At 42.2% G+C, this 21,963-nt stretch overlaps 1 protein-coding gene across 6 annotated transcripts in view; it reads left to right on the top strand.

The window, feature by feature from the left end:
* Nucleotides 1-2,920: 2,920 nt before the first annotated feature.
* TMCC1 (transmembrane and coiled-coil domain family 1) overlaps nt 2,921-21,963 on the top strand; it is a 155,758-nt gene continuing 136,715 nt past the window's right edge. For 3 of the 6 annotated variants that reach the window (XM_040246749.1, XM_040246748.1, XM_040246744.1), the window contains exons 1-3: nt 2,937-3,022; nt 8,342-8,465; nt 13,741-13,985. The gene's annotated coding sequence lies outside the window, so the exon portion shown is untranslated. Of the gene's footprint in view, nt 3,023-8,341; nt 8,466-13,737; nt 13,986-21,963 lie in introns of all 6 variants that reach the window. The other 3 variants (XM_040246745.1, XM_040246746.1, XM_040246747.1) reach the window with 3 other exon arrangements.

Raw genomic sequence — 21,963 nt, 5'->3', positions numbered from 1 at the left:
TGAAGCTGAAGCTCCAATACTTTGATCCCCTGATGTGAAGAGCTGACTCATTGGAAAAGTCCCCGAGGCTGGGAAGGATTGAGGGCAGGAGGAGAAGGGGATGACAGAGGATGAGATGGTTGGATGGCATCACCAATGCAATGGACATGAACTCGGGCAATCTCTGGGAGACAGTGAGGGACAAGGAGGCCTGGCGTGCTGCAGTCCATGGGGACACAAAGAGTCAGACACGACTGGGCGGCTGAACAACAGCATGACATTTGCTCTAATACATCATGGTTGCCGAATGTGAATCTTTTTGATCATTCTTGACCTTGAATAGTTTTTACTAAATTTTAATTTTGTGAAGCTATGTTCTTTTCTGGTTACCCATACTTAGTGAAGTTAAATACATACTGACACAAGGCTACTTGGAAATATGATAAAGTATTGCTGCAAAGATATTACAATACTTCAATGGAAGTTATGCTAGATTTTGTTGAACAACTTAAGGTTTTTAGTTCTTCTGCATTCATTTCCCATTGATATTACTGGTAATATTCATTAGTCAACTTCAATTGTGAATTTTTAATAGTTGTTACAATTCATGTTTATTGTAATTCTCCAAATTACATATGTTTTCTAGCCTGATGCCTTTCAAACTCTGATATGCATACAAATTGCTTGGAGGTTACGTTAAAATGAAGACTTAGACTAAGGTGATCTGGAGTAGAGCTGAGAAGACTAAGGTGATCTGGAGTAGAGCTGAGATCCTACATTTTTAACAAGCTCCTATGTGATGCTGATGTTCCTGGTCCAAGGGACACATTTTGAATAGTAATGATCTGGTGGCTTTAGTGGCAAAGAACCCACTTGCCAGTGCAGGAGCGCAGGTTCTATCCTTGGGTAGGGAAGATCCCCTAGAGAAGGACATGGCAACCCACTTCAGTATCCTGCCTGGGAAATCCCATGGACAGAGGAGCCTGGCGGGCTGCAGTCCATGGGGTTGCTTAAGAGTCAGACACGACTTATTGACTGACCAGCAACAACAGACAATGGAGATGCAGTAATAATATACTTAAGTTTATATCACAGCATTAAGTTACAGGATGTCAAAAGCAGAAAGGGAGTATCACTCAGAAAGTCTGTATCCTCTTTTGCGGAAAGTGTTGTGGTGTTTTGGTTGTACGCAGGTAAGTCGTATCATGTTAGGTGGAAGTATGACTTTGTTATTATCTTTATTTGGAGCTTAAGTATAGTTAAGGAGATGTGTAGGAATGTGGTCGCTGGGTCATCAGTTTTTATAATTTCAGCTAGTGTCATGAGAGTGCAGAGGCATCTTATTGTGGTTTTAGTTTGCAGGTCCCCGGACGACTAAAGATACTGAGCACTGCTTTGTCGTTTACTGGCCATTTTTATATCTTCTTTGGTGAAATGTTTAGTAAAACCTCTTGCCCGTTGTTTTTTCAGGTTGTTCATCTTATTCATTTATAAGAGTTCTTTATATATTCTGGATTCAAGTCTTTTGTCAAATATATCGTATTCCAAATACCTCCTTCCCGTCTATGGCTTGCCTTTTCATTTTCTTCATGGTGTCTTTCAAAGAACAAAAGTTAAAACTTGGTTAAGTCCAACCTATGAATAATTTCTCTTATGGTTCATGCTTTTTGTGTTCTATGAAATTTTTGCCTATCTCAAAATCATGAAGATTTTTCTCAATGTTTTCTTCTAAAAATTTACTTAAGAGTTACAGCTGTCACATTTATCATCCATTTTGAGTTACCTTTTTAAAGGGCCTACTTCAGAGCTCCTGAGATCTACAAATGCATTTCCTGAGAAATACAAATGTATTAATTAAATCTAAGAGTCGACCTTGTCACCTCCTTGGCCTCAATCTTCATCCAATCAAGTCCTGTCCATTTTACTCTCTAAAAAAGGGCTCCTCACTTCCACCAGTCTACCTTGCTCCAACTGTAAAGTTCCCCTGCCCCAACTCACACTCTATTCCACATTCAGTGCCCCGTTCGCCACACCAAGCTCTAGGCCCTCGGAGATAAAGTTAAGTCTTTCCAAGTCAGCCTTCAGATTCCAGCCTGGAAATCATTGGCTGAATCCATCTCTGTCCTTCCTTCCCCTAACACAGGCTCTTTTAACACCATGCACCTCTCAGAAGACATTTTTACTATGCACAGATTTAAATTTTGTGGGAGTCTCCCTTTAACGTTTGCCTTCTCCACCAGTTCTAACGTCAAGACACTGTTCCCACGTAGGACTTCCAGTAACTCATATGAGGCCCAGCACCAGCACCCATAAGGAGCCTCAATGTGTAAGTGATGAAGGAATAAATGAGTTAGGAACATGGAATAACAAAGGGACAGGTTGATGGCTGCGAAATACTAACATGCCCTTTTGCCAGCAGCGGCCGAAACCCTGCTGGCACCGGGGAGGAAAGAAGGCCTTCGACTGAAGGTAGGCACCAACAGGTGAGGGACCCGGAGCGACTGCCAAAAATTCGCTCAAACCTTCGCTCTCAGAAAGCCGGGCCAGGTCGGAGGAAGTCGGTTCCCGGAGCCGTGGCGGTGAAGAGCGCACCTGGATCAGCCCGCGGGCCACCTGTCGCGGAGGAGCCCGCTGCCCAGCGACCGCGTGGGTGGGCGGGGCCACGCCTTCCGGAGGCCGTCCCCGCCCCCTCCTGCGGCGTGCGCGCGCCCGCCGCCACCCCGCGCGTGCGCCGCCGGCCGGGGGCGGAGGTTGTGGGTGGCGGCGGCCGGCGGGGCGCGCGCGCGCGCGCTCTCGCTTCCTAGCGCCGGTTCGCGCTCCCGCGCTGGGACTCTGGCGGCGGTAGCGGCGGCTGAGGCGGCCGCTGAGGCGGCGGTGGCTGAGGCGGCGGCGGCTGAGGCGGCGCGGGGGGGGGGCCGGGGGGGGGGGGGGGTGGGGGTGGGGGGGGATGGATCGGGCGCGGCGGCCGCAGCGGCAGGAGCCGGCGCTTGAGCGCGAGCGACGGCGCTGGAGGAGACGCCGGCTGCTCCTCCCCTCCCCGCCGGTAAGTGAGTGCTCCCGCCCCGGACGCTGGAGGCGGCCAGGGCCCCCCTCTTGCCGGCCCTCCGCCCGGGGGCGGGGAGAATGGTGAGGTGGTGAGCGTGGCCAGGCGGCGCCGCCGACGCGGCCCGGGGCCTCCGGCTCGCGGCCTGGCGCGGCTCGGACCCTCAGTCGCCCCCGAGCGGGGCCGGAAGCCCCGGGGCCTAGGGCTCGACCCCCAGCATCCTGCCGGGCCTCTCTCCTCTACCGGCGCGTTCCGCTGTCATTTTGACCCTGGAGGTTTCTTCTTCCCCAACCCCCTTGTCTCGCCCCCTTCCCCGCACCCCCTCCGGGGCCGCGGGGACCGAGGGGAGCGTGAGGATGTGGGCCCAGGGCCGAGGGACTTGTTTGTCAGGGGGTCCTACGGACCGTCGTCGGTCGCCCTGGCGTCCCCAGAAGTTGGCCACTAGGACTCAGCCATTGCCACCTGAAACCAGTTTTTAGCACCTTTTGTTTTGATTTTCGAACTTGTCGTTTGGAGGGAGGAGGGAGCCGGCAGTTCTGGGAACGTGGAGAATAATAGGTGGTGCGCGGTAGGATGGGAGTCTGGGTTGGCTGGGCCCTAAGGTGTCTTTTGTTAACCCTTGTAGGAAAGGAAAAGGGGCTCAGTGAATTGTCCCTTCCGTGAAGGGCCAGAAATCCGTTTGTAAGTTGCAGACTCCACAGCTTTTTCAGCTTAAGCAAAGGTGCGTGTAGTGCTTGTCCAGGGGTTCTTGTGGATCATCCCTAGCATTGATCGTGAACATCCCCCCAGGTGAATCTGCAGCAGCTTCTTGAAGCACCCCACTTGAGCTACTGGTTAATTTCCTCCCTCTTCTTTGGCGACAGCTTACACATTAGTCTTGGAAGATCTTAGCCAATGCTTTTGCAGGCTGCCTTTTCATCCTCACTTGTCATAGAGGAAGGGAAGATGAACACACACATGTCCTAATCCAAAATGGTTGCTATAAGTCTGACATATTTATCGGAGGTACCTGTACCACAAGCATCTCTGTGAAAGGTCTGAATTCCTAAGTCATTAAAAAGCAGGTAGCTGCTTTAAAACAAAGCAAAACTGATTTGTTTAAGCCTTCTGATCAAATGTATCTAACATTTGGGAGTTATTGACTTAAACCAGATCCTTGTCTTTGAAGTACATGTGTATAGAAATTGTTGCAAACCCTGGAAGGAGAGAACCTTATGGCAATGTTAAGGACAAGATTCCTCCAGAAGGTAGATAGCATCCCCCCCCCCCCCGCCCCCCACTTGTAGATTAGAGGAGTGCGGCTCCGATAATGAGTAGGTGGTAGTTTTACTAGTGTCATGTAACAAATGATGCTTATAGGTGGGATTTTAATGCGACAATTCCTTGGCCTCTACCGACAGAGTTGGCTTGTATTTTTTTTGAAATCTCACACCCACTCTCTGGCTAGTATAGAAAGATTAAAAAGCTGCTTCTGGTCTGTGGGCGGTAACCTTTTCATTTCTGAGGAGTTTTCAGCTGCTTGCAGAATAGATTGCTGATCAGCAGAATAGGGAGGAATCAGATATTAAAAATTCATTAGCACATGATCTAGATCTATTAAAATTATGAGCACTTATTAAGATTTAGCATGGTGTGGGTGCTGTGTACTATGTATAGGAAATGAGATTTCTCAGCATTATTTGCATCTTAAGGTAAACAGAAGTACAATCAGCTGACAGTGTTCTGACACCTTACAGTAGATGAGAAAATCTTGTATGAGCACAGAAAACCCTGTACAATTTGGTGAAGAAACCCAGTGACCTGCAGTAATTAATGACTACCGTTACTTTAAACTTTTTGCTTGTCTCTGCTAGAATATTTCTCCTTTTCTGATGCCTGTCATGTATGTTCCTGTTTCAGTTGCTCAGTCATGTCCAACTCTTTGTGACCCCATGGACTGCAGCACACGAGGCTTCCCTGTCCATCACCAATTCCTGGAGCTTGCTCAAACTCGTGTCCATTAAGTCAGTGATGCCACCCAACCATCTCACCCTCTGTTATCCCCTTCTCCTCCTGCCTTCAATCTTTCCCAGCATCAGAGTCTTTTCTAATGAGTCGGCTCTTCGCATCAAGTGGCCAGAGTATTGGAGCTTCAGCTTCAGCATCAGTTCTTACAATGAATATTCAGGGTTGATTTCCTTTAGGATTGACTGGTTTGATCTCCTTGTTGTTCAAAGGACTCTCAAGAATCTTATCCAAGACCACAGTTTGAAAGTGTCAATTCTTTGGTGCTCAGCCTTCCTTATGGTCCAGCCCTCACATCCATGCATGACTATAATGGCTGAAGGCTTAAGTTTGAACTCTTCAGAGTGTCATTTATGAATCACTTATTAATTTATTGGGAAGCCCCCCTGGCTCAGCGGTAAAGAATCCATCTGTAGTGCTGGAGACACGGGAGACAGTTTGATCCCTGGGTCGAGGACATCCCCTGGAGGAGGAAATGGCAACTCACTCCAGTATTCTTGCCTGGAGAATCCCATAGACAGAAGAGCCTGTTGAGCTACAGCCCAAGGGGTCAGGAAGAGTTGGTTATGACTGAGTGACTGAACACACACGCACTTGTTAATTTATTATTCAAGTATTTATTGAGCACTTAATTTGTTCCAGGATTGTTTCTACGTAGGTACTGGGCTACAGTGTGGGGGAAGGTCTGCCTGCATTGAAACTGATTTTGTGTATGTGAGAATGAGGATAGCAAATAAGCAAATAGAGGTAATGCTACAAATCATGATTAGCAAACTTTCTGAAAGGACCAGAAACGAAATATTTTAGGCTTTACGCGCCATGCAGTCTCTGTTGCAGCTACTTAGCTCTCTTGTTTAAGTACAAAAGCAGCCACAGACAGTACAGTACAGAAACAAGTGTGTCCATCTTCTAGTTAAACTTAGGATGCGGAAATTTTAATTTCATTCAGTTTTCCCGTATCACAAAATAATTGAATTCTACTTTTTGATTTTTTTTTCCCTTCACCTTTTGAAAATCTAAAAACCATTCTCAGTTCATAGGCCATATAAAAACATGGGACAATCTGGATTTGGTCTGTGGCCTGGCATTTTATAGAAAAAGTTTACTGACTCCTAAATAGTGTGAACCATGAAGAAAATAAAACAAGTCGATCTGATAAGCCAGTGCCTGGCGGTGTTGGTGGGGGAGGCATCATTGAGAAGATATTTGAGCTGTGGCCTGTCATTGAGATGGAAGAGCTTCCTTGGCAGATGAAATAGCAAGGACAAACACTTGCAGGTAGAAGCGAGCTTCTGGCTTTTTGGCTCAGTGGTAAAGAATCCACCTGCTAATGCAGGAGACTCAAGAGATATAGGTTTGATCCCTGGGTCTTGAATATCCCCTGGAGCAGGGAATGGCAACCCACTCCAGTATTCTTGCCTGGAAAAATCCCATGGACAGGGGAGCCTGGCAGGCTGCAATCCATGGGGTCAGAAAAGAATTGGACACGACTGAGCATGCATGCAGGGCTGTGGTCCCCAGCATTGACGTCACATACTTTGTCATTCTTGCCTTGATGTCTTTTTTTCATTTTGTCCTTCTCAACTACTTGGCGCTCCTGACAGGTTTTTACAGTCTACATGTTATAGAACTGAAGACCTGGAAGAGATCTTAGCTTCTTACCCAATTGCTCTCTTCTCAGATGTTCTCAGTGATTTTTCAGCCTGTGTTTGAACTCCTTTGATGACTGAAAATTCATTCCTGTGAGGTAGCCCAGACCATTTTTCGACTGCTCTGATTGTTGTCAGAATACCCTTCATGTTGTGGCGGGACTCGGCCTCTCCGCCTCCTTTCCCTGAGGCTGCCTTCCCGTGCGAAGGAATCCTACAGGGGGGGCTGCACCTCGTCTCCAGGATTCGGTTCTGAAGTCAGTGCTTGAGACAAACATTACATAAGATGAAGACTGTGCTTGAAAATCCCTTAAATTATTTGAAAAGCATAGTGTGCATGTTTGTGCATATATAATCGTGTTTAATTCTTAAGCCTTTTTCAGACCGGGAGCCACTAAGCTTGACTGAAGGAAGGAACAAGAGGAAAAAAAAAATTACTACATTGATATGTAGGCCTTCAGAAAATTTTTTGCCTATAAGAACTATCACAGCCTTATCAGACAGTGAATTTTAATGTGTTCCTGCTTTGTTGCAGGATTAATTTTATCGTATTTATGCATTATGCCTTTTAATATATAAATTTAAGCCTCTTAAGTGGATAAATGCAAAACATTAATAAACGTTTACAGAACTGTTGTGCATAGTAAGTGATATGTGAGTGGGCAGGACATGTTTGCAGGATTGGAATCTGAATCTTGGCTTCGTTGGGCTCACATGCTCACTGTCCTTTGGAAAGTTGTGGAGAAGAACTTGGCCGCCTGCTTCCTGTCTTTCCAAACTGGCGTTTCCTGTTGTGGCTCTGCAGAGCAGCTGTCGCTCCCTGTGTCCTTGAGTGTTGGTCACATTTTCCCAGAGGTCAGCTTTTAAGTTAAATGGGCATGTGACGTAACCCTGTTAGTTCTGCCCCGTGACCTCAGGGCTGAATCCTCTCATTTCTTGTTGTTGTTGTTTAGTCGCTAGGTCATGTCTGACTCTGCGACCCCATGGACTGTAGGCTGCCAGGTTCCTCTGTCCATGGGATTTTCCAGGCAAGAGTACTTGGGTGGGTTGCCATTTCTTCTCCAGGGAATCGAATCTGTGTCTCCTGCATTGGCGGGTGAATTCTTTACCACTGAGCCACTTGGCAAGCCCTTCATTTCTGTTCATTTTTCCTTATTCACCCTTCTGGTTCTTATAAATGTCCCGGTCATTGTTCTTTTTTTGCTTTGGGACCCTGAAGTCTGTTTTAAGGTGTAAACTCAGGTTTTACCTCCTTGATAAAGTCTTCCTGTATAATTCTAGAGCTACATTCCTAAACATTGATACTTTTATCTGTATTTCTCAATATTATTTTTGTATTTTATACTTCTTTCATGAGCATATATCTTACCTCACAATGAGACAGCAAACTTCTTGAGAGCCAAGACCATATAAAATGTGTACAACTTTCTAAAAATAAAAACTTGAAAAGTCAACATTTTATTTAGAACAGTGTTAGATTTAGTGAATTATTGGGAAGATAGCAGAGAGTTGCTGTCCCATACCCAGTATCCCCTATTATTAACATCTTGGATTAGTGTGTTACGCTTGCCGCAATTAATGAATCGGTATTGGTACATCATTACTAAGTCTATACTTTATTCGGAGGTCCGCAGCATTTTCCTTCATGTCCTTTTTTGTTTTCCAGGATCCCATTCAGGATGGCGCATTACGTTCAATAGTCATGTCTCCTTGGCCCCTCTTGATCGAGGCAGTATGTCAGACTTCCCTTGTTTTTAATGGCCTTGGCAATTTTGAAGATAACTGATCAGGTATTTTCATAGAATATCCTTCAACCAGACATTTGTCTGATGTTTTTCTAATAGTAGATTAATGTAATACGAATTTGGAAGGAAGACCACAGAGGTAAAGCGCCCTTCTTATCGCACATCAAGAGTACATACTACTGATGTGACTGTCAGTGATGTTGTTAACCTCGATCACTTAACTGGTGCTAGTGTCTGTTTTCTCCACTGTAAAGCTACCCTTTTGTTCCTCTCTTTCTGTACTATGCTCTGGAAGAGAGTCACTAGGCGTAGCCCACACTTAATGAGTGATGAGTTATGCTTTACCTCCTTTGAAGTGGAGTACCTACATAAATTTCATTGCTCAAATTGTTCAGCTCTGGCCATTTGTAGCTCTTTCAGTTGGCTTTCTGTATCCCTTTCCTTTGACATACTCCCTTGGCTATGCGTGTGTGTGAATACTTTCTTTCTGGCAACATAAAATGCTTCAGGTTCATCTTTTATGTAATGCCTCAGTTGTATGGTCATTCTTCTAAGGCACTGTAGTTCCTTTTGTGGGGAAATGGTATTAGAAACCAAGATCTGAGTGCTGGGTTGGCTGGTTGCTGTCAGAGTGTTGTTGCTTCTCTGCACTCTGAGTGAGAGAGCAAGGAGATGAGTGTATATATAAAGCTGTGTATATACACATATCTTTAAATATTTCTGTATGTAACTATTCTTAACCTCAACATGAATTTACACTACCTTAAAGTTCTAGGGGTTTAAGGGGAGGGAGGGGGGTTCAGGATGGGGGACACATGTTCACCATGGCTGATTCATGTCAATGTATGGCAAAAACCACTACAATATTGTAAAGTAATTAGCCTCCAATTAAAATAAATTGATTAATTAAAAAAAAAAGGCCAAGGCAAACCAGGAGGAGAGAGATACACAGAAAGGGTTGATTATGCTCCATTGCACATGGAAAATATTTGAATTTCACTATAAAAGGAATGGAAAGCCATTAAATGTTTTTTAAATTAAAAAAAAAGTTTTATGGGTTTTGACAAATGTTTGATATCTTTTATTCACCATTACACTGTCATATAGAGTAGTTTCACTGCTCTAAAAAACTTGAGCCTCACCTATTTGACTTCCTGCCTCACCAGACCCTGACAATCACTGATCTGTTCACTGTCTCTGTTCTTTTCTAGAATGTTGGTATATTGAATTTTTAAAAAGCAGTTTTGAAAGATTTTTATGAACACAGCATTTTGTTAAGTAGTGGGAGCTCAGTTCAGTTTCAGTTCAGTTCAGTCACTCAGTCGTCTCCGACTCTTTGCGACCCCATGAATCGCAGCACGCCAGGCCTCCCTGTCCATCACCATCTTCCGGAATTCACTCAAACTCACGTCCATTGAGTCAGTGATGCCATCCAGCCATCTCATCCTCTGTTGTCCCCTTCTCCTCCTGCCCCCAATCCCTCCTAGCATCAGAGTCTTTTCCAGTGAGCCAACTCTTTGAATGAGGTGGCCAAAGTACTAGAGTTTCAGCTTCAGCATCATTCTCTCCAAAGAAATCCCAGGGCCAGTCTCCTTCAGAATGGACTGGTTGGATCTCCTTGCAGTCCAAGGGACTCTCAAGAGTCTTCTCCAACACCATAGTTCAAAAGCATCAATTCTTTGGCGCTCAGCTTTCTTCACAGTCTAACTCTCATATCCATACATGACCACTGGAAAAACCATAGCCTTGGCTAGACGGACCTTAGTCGGCAAAGTAATATCTCTGCTTTTGAATATACTATCTAGGTTGGTCATAACTTTTCTTCCAAGGAGTAAGTGTCTTTTAATTTCATGGCTGCAGTCACCATCTGCAGTGATTTTGGAGCAGTTCAGTTTAGTCACTCAGTTGTGTCCGACTCTTTGTGACCCCATGGACTGCAGCCTGCCAGGCCTCCCTGTCCATCAGCAACTCCTGGAGCTTGCTCAAACGCTCGTCCCGAGTTGATGATGCCTCCCAACCATCTCATCCTCTGTCACCCCTTTCTCCTCCCACCTTCAATCTTTCCCAGCAACAGGGTCTTTTCCAATGAGTCAGTTCTTTGCATCAGGTTGCCAAAGTATTGGAATTTCAGCTTCAGCATCAGTCCTTCCAATGAATATTCAGGACTTATCTCCTTTAGGATTGACTGGTTGGAACTCCTTGCAGTCCAAGGGACTCTCAAGAGTCTTCTCCAGCACCACAGTTCAAAAGCATCAGTTCTTCGGCGCTCAGCATGCTTTAAAGTCAACCTCTCACATCCATACATGACTTCTGGAAAAACCATAGCTTTGACTAGACAGACTTTTGTTGGCAAAGTAATACCTCTGCTTTTTAATATACTGTCTAGGTTGGTCATAGCTTTTCTTCCAAGGAACAAGCATCTCTTAATTTCATGGCTGCAGTCACCTTCTGCAGTGATTTTGGAACCCAAGAAAATAAAGTCTCTTACTGTTTCCATAGTTTTCCCATCTATTTGCCATGAAGTGATGGGACGACTTGTTTTCTGAATGTTCAGTTTTAAGCCAACTTCTTCACTCTTGTTTTTCACTTTCATCAAGAGGCTCTTTAGTTCTTCTTCACTTTCTGCCCTAAGGGTGCTGTCATCTGTGTATCAGAGGTTATTGATATTTCTCCCAGCAATCTTGATTCCACCTTGTGCTTCATCCAGCCTGGCATTTCACATGATGTACTCTGCATATAAGTTAAATAATCAGGGTGACAATATACAGCTTTGATGTACTCGTTTCCCAGTTTGGAACCAGTCTGTTGTTCCATGTCCAGTTCTAACTATTGCTTCTTGACCTGCATACAGATTTCTCAGGAGGCAGGTAAGGTGGTATAGGTACTAAATAACAATTAGAAACATACTTCTTTTTTTATTCTATTAAGTAAAATTCATATAACATAAAATCCATCATTTTCACCACTTAAAATGTGTGGGTCAGAGACTTTTAGCACATTCACGAAGTTGTGCACCCCCTGGCACCACTGCTGTCTAGTTGCAGAACATTTTCATCACTGCAAGATGAAGCCTCGTATCCATTAAGCAGTTCCTTTCCTCATCCTCTGGCAATCACTGGTCTGATTTATGTCCCTGTGGATTTGCCTGTTCTGTACATTTCATTTAAATGAAGTCGTATGATATATGGCCTTTTGTTTCTGGCTTCTTTTACTTGATGTTTTCAAGGTTGATCCACGTTGTAGCGTGTTTCGGCATTCCTGTCTTTCTGTAGCTGAGTAATAATTCACTGTATGAATATGCCACATCTTGTCGAATCACTCGTCAGTCATGGACAGTGCTGCTGTTTCCACCTTTTGACTATTATGAATCATGCTGCAGTGAACATTCATGTTTTTTGTTTGAACATATGTTTTAAAATCTCTTAGGCTTATAACCAATATATTTCTTTTGATAAACTTTACTTTTATAATAAGAGACAGGGTACCTGATGGCTTACTTGAGGTAAAGTGCTGAAAGAATGATACTTTTCTCTTGGCATGATATTCGTCATTGAATACTGAAATCACTTAGTTTTTCTGCTGTCTTCGCACAGTAAAGAAAGTTGGTCCTGATAGGGTGACAGTAGAAGCTTTCCCTTTGAATTCTGTTAAGAGGAATTTCCTGAATTATGTTGTGTACCATTTAGTCTTTCAGAGAGTGAGATTCACTCACTGTGAAGTTTTATTATCAGATCTGCCTATAGTCTTGAGGAATCTCTGAATGTATGAATTGTGTTTAACATTTTGTATTTAGAGGGATAGTAGGCAGGATTCCCATTCTGTAATCTATTTGGCATCAATGATTTTACAGAGGTTTTATTCTTACTAACCACATTCCCTCTGAGGTTTGGACTATGATAGAGTGGCATTAAATATTAGTGTTTTCTTTTTCCTATTCCAGCCTTGGAGCTTTGTTTTGCTCTTACTGCTTTGACAAATTAATTTTCCTCAAGAAGACCTGGCAAATGTTTTCTTCTTCTAGAAAGTTTAGAGTAACCTGACCAATTTATTTAAAAGCTAATGTTGTTTTTCAGAGTTATTGAAAGTGAGAACATTCTTTGCTGTCTTTGTAGTGTCTAAGTGACTTTGGGATTCCCTGGAGATGATGGGAAATAGATAAATTATGTATTAACTGCCATCATAATTTAGTCCAAGAAATTCTTTTTAGGCAGGCACTTTAAAAGAGTTTGTGTATAGAACACTGGACTAGAACCAAGAATATTTTAATTTCACATCCTTAAATGACTCACTACTACTGGACAAATAGCTTGTACCTTGAGACTTCTTTTTGTAAAAAAGATAATATTGACTCTCTAGTTTACAGGAATGTGTGATGGGAAATGAGTTCTGTTAATCAAGGTTCTTTATTTTGGAAGATATGTGTGTTATATGTATCTTGTTAGTATTTTTTCTTTATTTTAATAAGTGGGTGAATTGGCTATCTGATTATAATAAAAGCCTCTGTCCAGTACTGTATGTGTATTCTATTTACCATTTCCAGTGCTCTTTTTTTCTGTATAGTTCTAGATTTCTACCTGGTATGTTTTCCTTCTGAAAGAAGGACTTCTTTTAACATTTCTTGTAGTTCAGATTTGCTGGTGATGGATCCTCTCATGGATTTTAGTCTGTTTGAAGAAGTCTTTAACGTGCCTTGATTTATCGAGGCTGTTTTCTCTGGGTATAGAATTCCAGGTTGACAGTCTTTTTTTTTTTTTTTTTTAACACTTTAGAAATATTTCTTCACTTCCACATCAACTTTGCTTTCCTTCCAGACCTAAATATGTATTGTTTGCATGATTATTCTATATTTCCTGCTGACATAGACATCTGCATTGGTAGTTCTACAGTATTTATAAAGTTAGCAGAGTGCTTTGGTGTCTTTGGCAGACTAATATTATTTGCCTATGTTTAGTTGTATGATATGACCATCATCTTGAGATAGAAAATGTGAAACAGATTTTTATATTTTCTTTACTGCTTATTTATTATTGATCAGAGAGCTGGATTGATGCTGTTATTGATAACCCCAGATAGAAAGCATGAAATAGATTTTTATATTTTCTTTATGCTTATTTATTATTGACCAGAGAGCTGGATTGCTGCTGTTATTGATAACCCCAGCCTGGATGGGCTAGGTCACTTGTATTTATCTCCATGTGATCTTCTGATACACATTTTATCAACTTGAAAAATTTTGCAGACTAACAACTGGTAATTGTTTGTTAGCCAGACACTTGGATTCAGTAGTAATTTTTTTCTTCTTGCTTCTCTCTCCCAGCAGGTATTACTCTCTTGAGAAGACACACCGACAGCACTTTCTTCAGATTCTGACAGTTGGTGAACAGCTGCTCTTGATCATAAGACTTAGAAGACAGTCTCCATCTTCCCAGATTGGATGTCTTTTCACATGGATTTTCTATTTATCTGTCTTTTAAAAAAATAAATATTTGGGAACATTCTGGATTATAACTGTTCATCCTCATCTATGCAAAGGAAGGAAAGCTGTTGTGCTTGGATTTTGAGGAGGTATGTCTTTTTTTCTTCTGTTGCAAAATTACATCACTTAGAGCAGTATGACATCATAACACTGCCTCTTTCCTCAGTGGAACTCAGTTCTCATTCATTCATTTACTCCATCTTCCTTGCTCCTGTTCTTCCTTTATTTGTAGCAGTCATCATAGCTCAGTAAGTTTCTCTCCTTTATTTTTTTGGGCCACACCACACTGTATGTGGAATCTTAGCTCCCCAATCAGGGATCGAGTCCATGCCCCCAGCATCGGAAGTGCAGAGTCTTAATCACTGGACCACCAGGGAAGTCCTAGTAATAACTTTCTTGATGTGTAATATAACAAGCTCATTTCTTACATCTTGGTGAATATCACTGGGCTCTGGGTTAGTCTAATAAGTAACAGGAAGAAGCAGTTTGAATTTTTATACTTCAAGTTGAGATCATGACTTTGATGAATTGAATATTTTGTTTTACCCCCATTTTGCAGAGGCACTGGGTAGTTTGGGAAAGCTTACTGTCTCCAGCATAATATATGGCTATGTGATTTTATAGTCTGGTTCAGTATCATTTGCAAGAAGAGATGTGATATTATACAGTTTTGAACTAAAAATTGAGACACTTCAGTCCTAGTTTTGACATTATTATGGCCATACTTTGAGAGTTAAAGCATGTTCATTTTCTATCTTTAAAATGTGTTATTGTTATTTGTTTTACACAAAACTTATGAGATTGTTAAGGATCAAGTGAAACAATTTGTGTGGAAGACTGTTTTTATCAATATAAAGGCTTGTTACTGCATCGTGGAAAGCTGTAGGCATCTCTTTTATTTTCACTCAGAGACTCAGTTTTTATTTCTACAAAGTTTTGATGGTACAGCCCAATCATGAATCAACTTTTAAATCCCCATGCTTAGTTATGGTTGAACATTAATGTTTATAGTGCCTAATTACATAGTAGGTTCTCATTATATTTTAAAAAGCAGATCTGTGTAATGTAATGCTGAGAAAACTTCAATTTGTGTGATAAGGAAGCATTTTACAAGATCTTTTGGTAGTTTTGAAGAGAGACTTCATTTGTTTATTTCATGTATTTAAAATATTTATTGAGTTCTTACTGTATTCTAGGCACTGGGGAAGAAAACTGACAAAAATCTCTGCTTTTATAGAGCTTGTGTTGTATAATAAATATATAGGGAGACAGAATAAACAAAATAAGTACAAATGCAGCTTTTAACCTATGGTGACCAGTTCTGATGAGAAAAGTAAAAGTGGGAAAGGGGAATAGGGCTCACTGAGGGGAGGAATATATTTAGTATCACAGACAACCTTACAGAGAGGGTGACATTTGAGTAAAGTCTTGAAAGAGATGACGGAGAAATGCAGAAATATGAGAAGAGCATGACAGGCATAGCAAATGGCAAGTGCAAAGGTCCTGAGACACAAACGTGTATGAGGAATGGCAAGGGTTGGGAAGAGTGGGTTCTTATGGCGCCTTATGTAAGTACTTAGCAGCTGAACAACAAATGGAAGTACTTTCCAAGCTTTGATGTGCACATGAATTACTTAGGGTGTTCCTGTTAAATGATCTGGTCCCAAATAGTTTGTTTTTCATTTGGCAGCCACCATAATCTGAAGTAGTTATGTGAAGTGGCTGTGAAAAGCAGCTGACATTGATGAACGTTTATAGATGTGCAATGTTAGATTAAAAGAAGCACCAGTCCCTTTGTTCTTGTACTGTCAGATTGTGTCTTGGGTATTGTGTCCCCTTAGGGACTTATACTTCGGTGGGACAACGTTAATCTAAATTGTCCAGATAATGAGAGCTCTAGCCATCTTTATCTAGTGAAGAAGAGTAGCAGAATCAGGTGCTATTTTGCTATGGAAGCTAATACTTGAAAACTCAACTATCTAGATAAATTTTGAAGAGCTTTAAGCAACAGGAGCAGGCTTCTCATCTGTATTACAGCAGAGGGTGATAGCAGGTGGAAACTACATCAGTGGAGGTGAATTTCATCCCACCCTGGGGAAGACCTTTCACACATAGGATCTGTCCAACAGTGGAGCAGGTGAATTGTGAGGTCTCTGTCATTAGAGATACTCAGATACAGGCTGGATGCTCGTCTTCTGGAGATAGTGAGAGGAACCCCTTCTAGAGTCTGGACTACGTGAGTTTTCTCATCCCTCACAGCTCTTACGGTTTTCTAACTTCAAATGTTCTCTCTCCTTAGTGCTAATGTTGGCAATGATGAGAAAGTAATGAAAATCTTGTTGACTTAGTTCCTTAATAATTGGGGAAGAAATAAAATGAAATGTCTGCCAACCAGCCTGAGAGTACAGATTAAAAAGGCAGTTTCCTTAAGTGTGTAAAGTACAGAAGTGGAATACTAGATCTGTACATGAAATTTCATTTTTACTTTATAATTATTTTTTCCACAGAGCATCTCTTAAGACTAGCCTTTCATGGGGATAATTTAAGACGTGTTATCCTCAAGGATTGTTAGAGTCTATGATGTTACACTCCATGTAAAAAGTAAAGGCTGCTGTAGTGTAGAAGAAGGCAGGGATTTGTCTGTTAAGACTAGATTTCACCCCATCTCTGCTACTTGCTATGTACAGTGGGAAGTTTAATGATGAGAGTTAATTTTCTCATCTGCTATTGGCAGTGTTTACCTTTCAGAATTGTATATATACTGGAAATAATTTATTCTAAGTTTAAAGCCTGGTGCGAAGCACATAGATGGCATAAAATTAATGCTAATTATTATTAATAACAACTATTCTAACAACATTGCTTAAATTGGAGGGTTTATTATTTATATGTATGCAGCAAGGTAAGCTGGGAGTTTATATCAACAAACCCATTTGTATCTTCAAGCTTTACAAATGCAGACCAGGAATTAACTACTTTTGTGTGGGTTTTTCCACACCACTGTTGTCTATTTCCATACCAACTGGGTGTCCAACAATTCAGTTCACTTCTTACACTATCTCCCTGGAGTTAGTGTCAGATCTATAAGTTAAGTTCGGTTTCATAAGACCCCCAGGGTAGACACCAGTTGTAAGTCTTGGGTCACCTGTTATCCTCTCTGATTTTGCAAATTCTGTGGCTCCCATGACCCCCTTCTCAGGTTCAGTAATTCACTGGGTTGACTCACAAAACTCAGAAAAAAACACATTGCTTATATTTACAAATTTGTCAAGAAGGATACAGCTCAGAAACAGTTAACTGTAAGAGTTGCATGGGCGGGTGTGGGGCACCTCCCTGCCCTCTGCAGGTGCACCACCCTCTGGTTCCTTGTGCTCACCCATCCGGAAGCTCCTGGAACCCCTTTGTTTAGAGAGTTTGTGGAGTTTCCGTCACCTGGGAATGATTGGTTGAATCACTGACATGGGTGGCTAACTCTGTCCAGCCTGTCTCCCTTCCCCAGATTGGGGGCAGAACCTGAAAGCTGCAAACCTCTAATCGCAGGGATAGTTCCTCTCGCAGCCACCTCCCATCCAGATGCTATCTAGGGGTGCCCGCGAAGAGTCATCTTGTGAGCATAAACTCAGGTCTGGTTGAAAGGGGCTTGTTTTGAATAACAAAAGACACTGCTCTAACTCAGGAAATTCAAAGGGTTTTAGGAGCTGTGTGTCAGGAACTAGAGGTAAAGACCAAATATATATTCCTTACGCTATCACATTGTTGTTCATTCCCTAAGTCGTGTCCAACTCTTTGCGACCCCATGGACTGTAGCACACCAGGCTTCCTGTCCTTCACTATCTCCTTGAGTTTGCTCAAACTCATGTCCATTGAGTCAGTGGTACCATCCAACCATCTCATCCATAGTACGATTACATAAAACTAGATTTTGCTTTTAGAGTAGAGGGCTGAGTTTCAGAATATCAGTAGTGAGTTCCCTTGAGGTCACTGATTTGTTTCTTTATTGGGCTGTGATGCCACCATTTTGATTCTTGGTAATGTAAATAGCATTTGTTTTGAGATTCTTAGATGAAAGGTAACATTGAAAACAGCTAGATGTCATTTTCCTCAGGGATCATTTTCAGATTCCAGTATCAGTTCTTTCTCTGCCTAGACTTTTGTCCTCAGATGACTGTACTCTAATCCTGTGACAGAGCTCATTCTTAGTGTAATGTGACAAAAAGATCATTTTTCCAACAGGAATAAGGCTTGTTTTTCTTAGACCTGTTGGGTCATGAAATTTGGGTAGAGATGTCTTTTGGTAGTTTTAATCTTTTTCATGGTAAACCACATGTGAATTTTCATAGGAAGGAAGGGTAAATTGTTTGGAATTCCAAATTCATTCCTACTTAAATTTTTTTTTCTGCACCTCTATCTGCTTATTTTAATATGCTTGTTAGAGATGTGGTCACTGCCTTGTCCTAATACAAAAATTTCTTTACAGAGAATGTAAGCTTTAAGTAGGGCTTTGATGCAGAGATGGTAAAGAATCCTCATGCAATGAAGGAGACCCAGGTTCAATCCCTGGTTCAGGAAGATCCCCTAGAGACAAGAATGGCTACCCACTCCAGTGTTCTTGCCTAGGGAATTCCACGGACAGAGAAGCCCAACGGCCTACAATCCATGGTTGCAAAGACTTGGAATTGACTGAGCCACTAAGCACACGAGCCTTACGTGTTTGGACCTCTACAGGAAGTGTCTTGGTATACAGTAGTGAGCACTGGTCTAAGAGCGCCTAGCTGAGCTCTCAGCACACATTCAGTTCAGTTCAGTCGCTCAGTCGTGTCCGGCTCTTTGTGGCCTGATGAATCTTAGCACGCCAGGCCTCTCTGTCCATCACCAACTCCCGGAGTTCACTCAAACTCATGTCCATCAAGTCAGTGATGCCATCCAGCCATCTCATCCTCTGTCATCCCCTTCTCCTCCTGCCCTCAGTCCCTCCCAACATCGGGTCTTTTCCAATGAGTCAACTCTTGCATGAGGTGGCCAAAGTATTGGAGTTTCAGCTTTAGCATCAGTCCTTCCAATGAACACCCAGGACTGATCTCCTTTAGGATGGACTGGTTGGACCTCCTTGCAGTCCAAGGGACTCTCAAAAGTCTTCTCCAGCACCACAGTTCAAAAGCATCAATTCTTCGGCTCTCAGCTTTCTTCACAGTCCAACTCTCAGATCCATACATGACCACTGGAAAAACCATAGCCTTGACTAGATGGACCTTTGTTGGCAAAGTAATATCTCTGCTTTTGAATATGCTATCTAGATTGGTCATAACTTTCCTTCCAAGGAGTAAGCTTTCTTTTAATTTCATGGCTGCAGTCACCATCTGCAGTGATTTTGGAGCCCCCCAAAATAAAGTCTGACACTGTTTCCACTGTTTCCCTTCTGTTTCCCATGAAGTGATGGGACCAGATGCCATGATCTTAGTTTTTGAATGTTGAGCTTTAAGCCAACTTTTTCACTCTCCTCTTTCACTTTCATCAAGAGGCTTTTTAGTTCCTCTTTACTTTCTGCCATTAAGGGTGGTGTCGTCTGTATATCTGAGGTTATTGATATTTCTCCCAGCAATCTTGATTCCAGCTTGTGCTTCTTCCAGCCCAGTGTTTCTCATGATGTACTCTGCATAGAAGTTAAATAAGCAGGGTGACAATATACAGCCTTGATGTACTCCTTTTCCTATTTGGAACCAGTCTGTTGTTCCATGCGGCACATGTTAGGCACTCAGTAAACATCTGTTCTCTTCTAGGAGTTAGAAAGTCAGTTCTAGCCTTTGCTACCAGCTACCTATGTAAACTAACTAGAATCTCTGTGTGTGCTAAGTCTCTCAGTCATGTTTGACTCTTTGCAACCCCGTGGACTGTAGTCCACTGGGCTCTTCTGTCCTGTGGGCTAATAAAAGTTTACTAATAAAAACCATGCAGCCATGAAATTTTTAAAAGACGCTTGCTCCTTAGAATAAAAGTTATGACCAACCTAGATAGCATATTAAAAAGCAGAGATGTTACTTTGCCAACAAAGGTCCATCTAGTCAAAGCTATGATTTTTTCCAGAAGTCATTGTATGTGAGAGTTGGACCATAAAGAAAGCTGAGTGCCAAAGAATTGATGCTTTTGAACTGTGGTGTTGGAGAAGACTCTTGAGAGTCCCTTGGACAGCAAGGAGTTCCAACCAGTCCATCCTACAGGAGATCAGTCCTGAATATTCATTGGAAAGACTGATGCTGAAGCTGAAAGTCCAATACTTTGGCCACCTGATGGGAAGAACTGACTCACTGGAAAAGACCCTGATGCTGGGGAAGAACTGAAGGCAGGAGGAGAAGGTAAGGACAGATGATAAGATGGTTGAATGGCATCAGTGACATGATGGACGTGAGTTTGAGTAAGCTCTGGGAGTTGGTGATGGACAGGGAAGCATGATGTGCTGCAGTCCACGGGGTCGCAAAGAGTTGGACACGACTGAGCGACTGAACTGAACTGAATAAATGAATCAGATGCACTTTCTTAAGATCAGAGGATTTCCCAACTACTCACCCAAATGTTGAAAATGTTAGTCGCTCAGTAGTGTCCGAGTCTCTGCGACCCCAGGGACTGTAGCCTTCCAGGCTCTTCTGTCCGTGGGATTTCCCAGGTGAGCATACTGGAATGGGTAACCTTTCCCTCCTCGAGGGGATCTTCCCAACCCAGGGAGCAAACCCAGGTCTTCATATTGCAGGCAGATTCTTTACTGTCTAAGCCACCAGGGAAGCCCAATCTCATGTCTTATCTTTTAAAATCATTAGAATCCTGGCCCTGAATCTGTGACTCAGTTTATTCTTAGCCTTATTTTTAAAAATTTAGTCTTAGTTGGCCTTCAAGTCAGTTTCCTGAAAGCAAGCAAACACAGAGTCACCAGATAGACTGAATTGGAAAGTGCCAAGAAATAACCGATTCTCTGTGGCTTCAGTTATTTCCTTGGCCACATGTTCTTCCTTCAGTTGAGTTACCTTAGATTTTCTCCTCATTTTTCGTTGGGACTGGCTGTTTATTAACAAGATTTCTTAGCACCAGTCCAAACAGGATAGAATGGGAGCCTCATAAAATGACGATCATTTTCCTAGTCATGTAGACCCTACATGGTGCCATGTGCAGCATAGTTTGGGTTCTCGGGAATACTATTTAAGCTTTTTTTTTTTTTTCATTGTTCTCTTAAGATAGGTTTAGAAAAATTTGGCCAGTTGACCAAACTTTTTTTAAAATGTCATATATTTTTCCCATGTTTACATATGTCATATTTCAGACAATGTAAATGCATTATGAGTTTCAATTTCAATCTGATTTTATTTAGAGTTTGCTTAATTTCTTTTAGTACCTAGAGAATTTACATTACTCTCTCAAGTATTCTGAAATAAGAATTGCCTTTTCTCTTCTCGTTTGCAGAAATAACTTTCTTTTACCGTGTTTTAGTAATTAAACTTTTCTTTTTTGTGGTTCTAAAATGAGATGACAGACTTGGCCACTTAAAAAGTAAACTAGAGAGGAGAGGGAAACAGGAATAGGTGAGGGAGATTAAGTACAAACTTCCAGCTGCAAAACAAAATGTGTCATGGTGTGAAATGTAAAATTGGGGGAGTATAGTTAATAACTTGGTAACATCATTTATGGTGATGTAGTGTAACTAGATTTATTATGGTGATCAGTTTAAAATGTACTATAGAAATATTGAATCACTGTGTTGTATAACAGGAAATAACATAGTATCGTTGGTTATACTTCAAAAACACAAACTCATAGCAAAGATTAGGTTTGTTACTAGAGGTGAGGGGGATGGGTGGAGGCGAGGGGGCAGTTGAATAAAGGCGGTCAAAAGGTACTAGCTTCCAGTTATAGATAAGTACTAGAAATGGCAACCCACTCCAGTGTTCTTGCCTGGAGAATCCCAGGGATGGGGGAGCCTGGTGGGCTGCCGTCTGTGGGGTCACACAGAGTCAAACACGACTGAAGTGATTTAGCAGTAGCAGCAGCAGGGATGTAATGTACAACATGATAAATATAATTAAC

Source organism: Oryx dammah, unplaced genomic scaffold, assembly GCF_014754425.2.
Source record: "Oryx dammah isolate SB20612 unplaced genomic scaffold, SCBI_Odam_1.1 HiC_scaffold_9, whole genome shotgun sequence".
NCBI lineage: Eukaryota > Metazoa > Chordata > Mammalia > Artiodactyla > Bovidae > Oryx > Oryx dammah.
The sequence above is the reverse complement of the archived record's forward strand: the minus strand, read 5'-3'. Positions and strand labels throughout refer to the sequence as shown.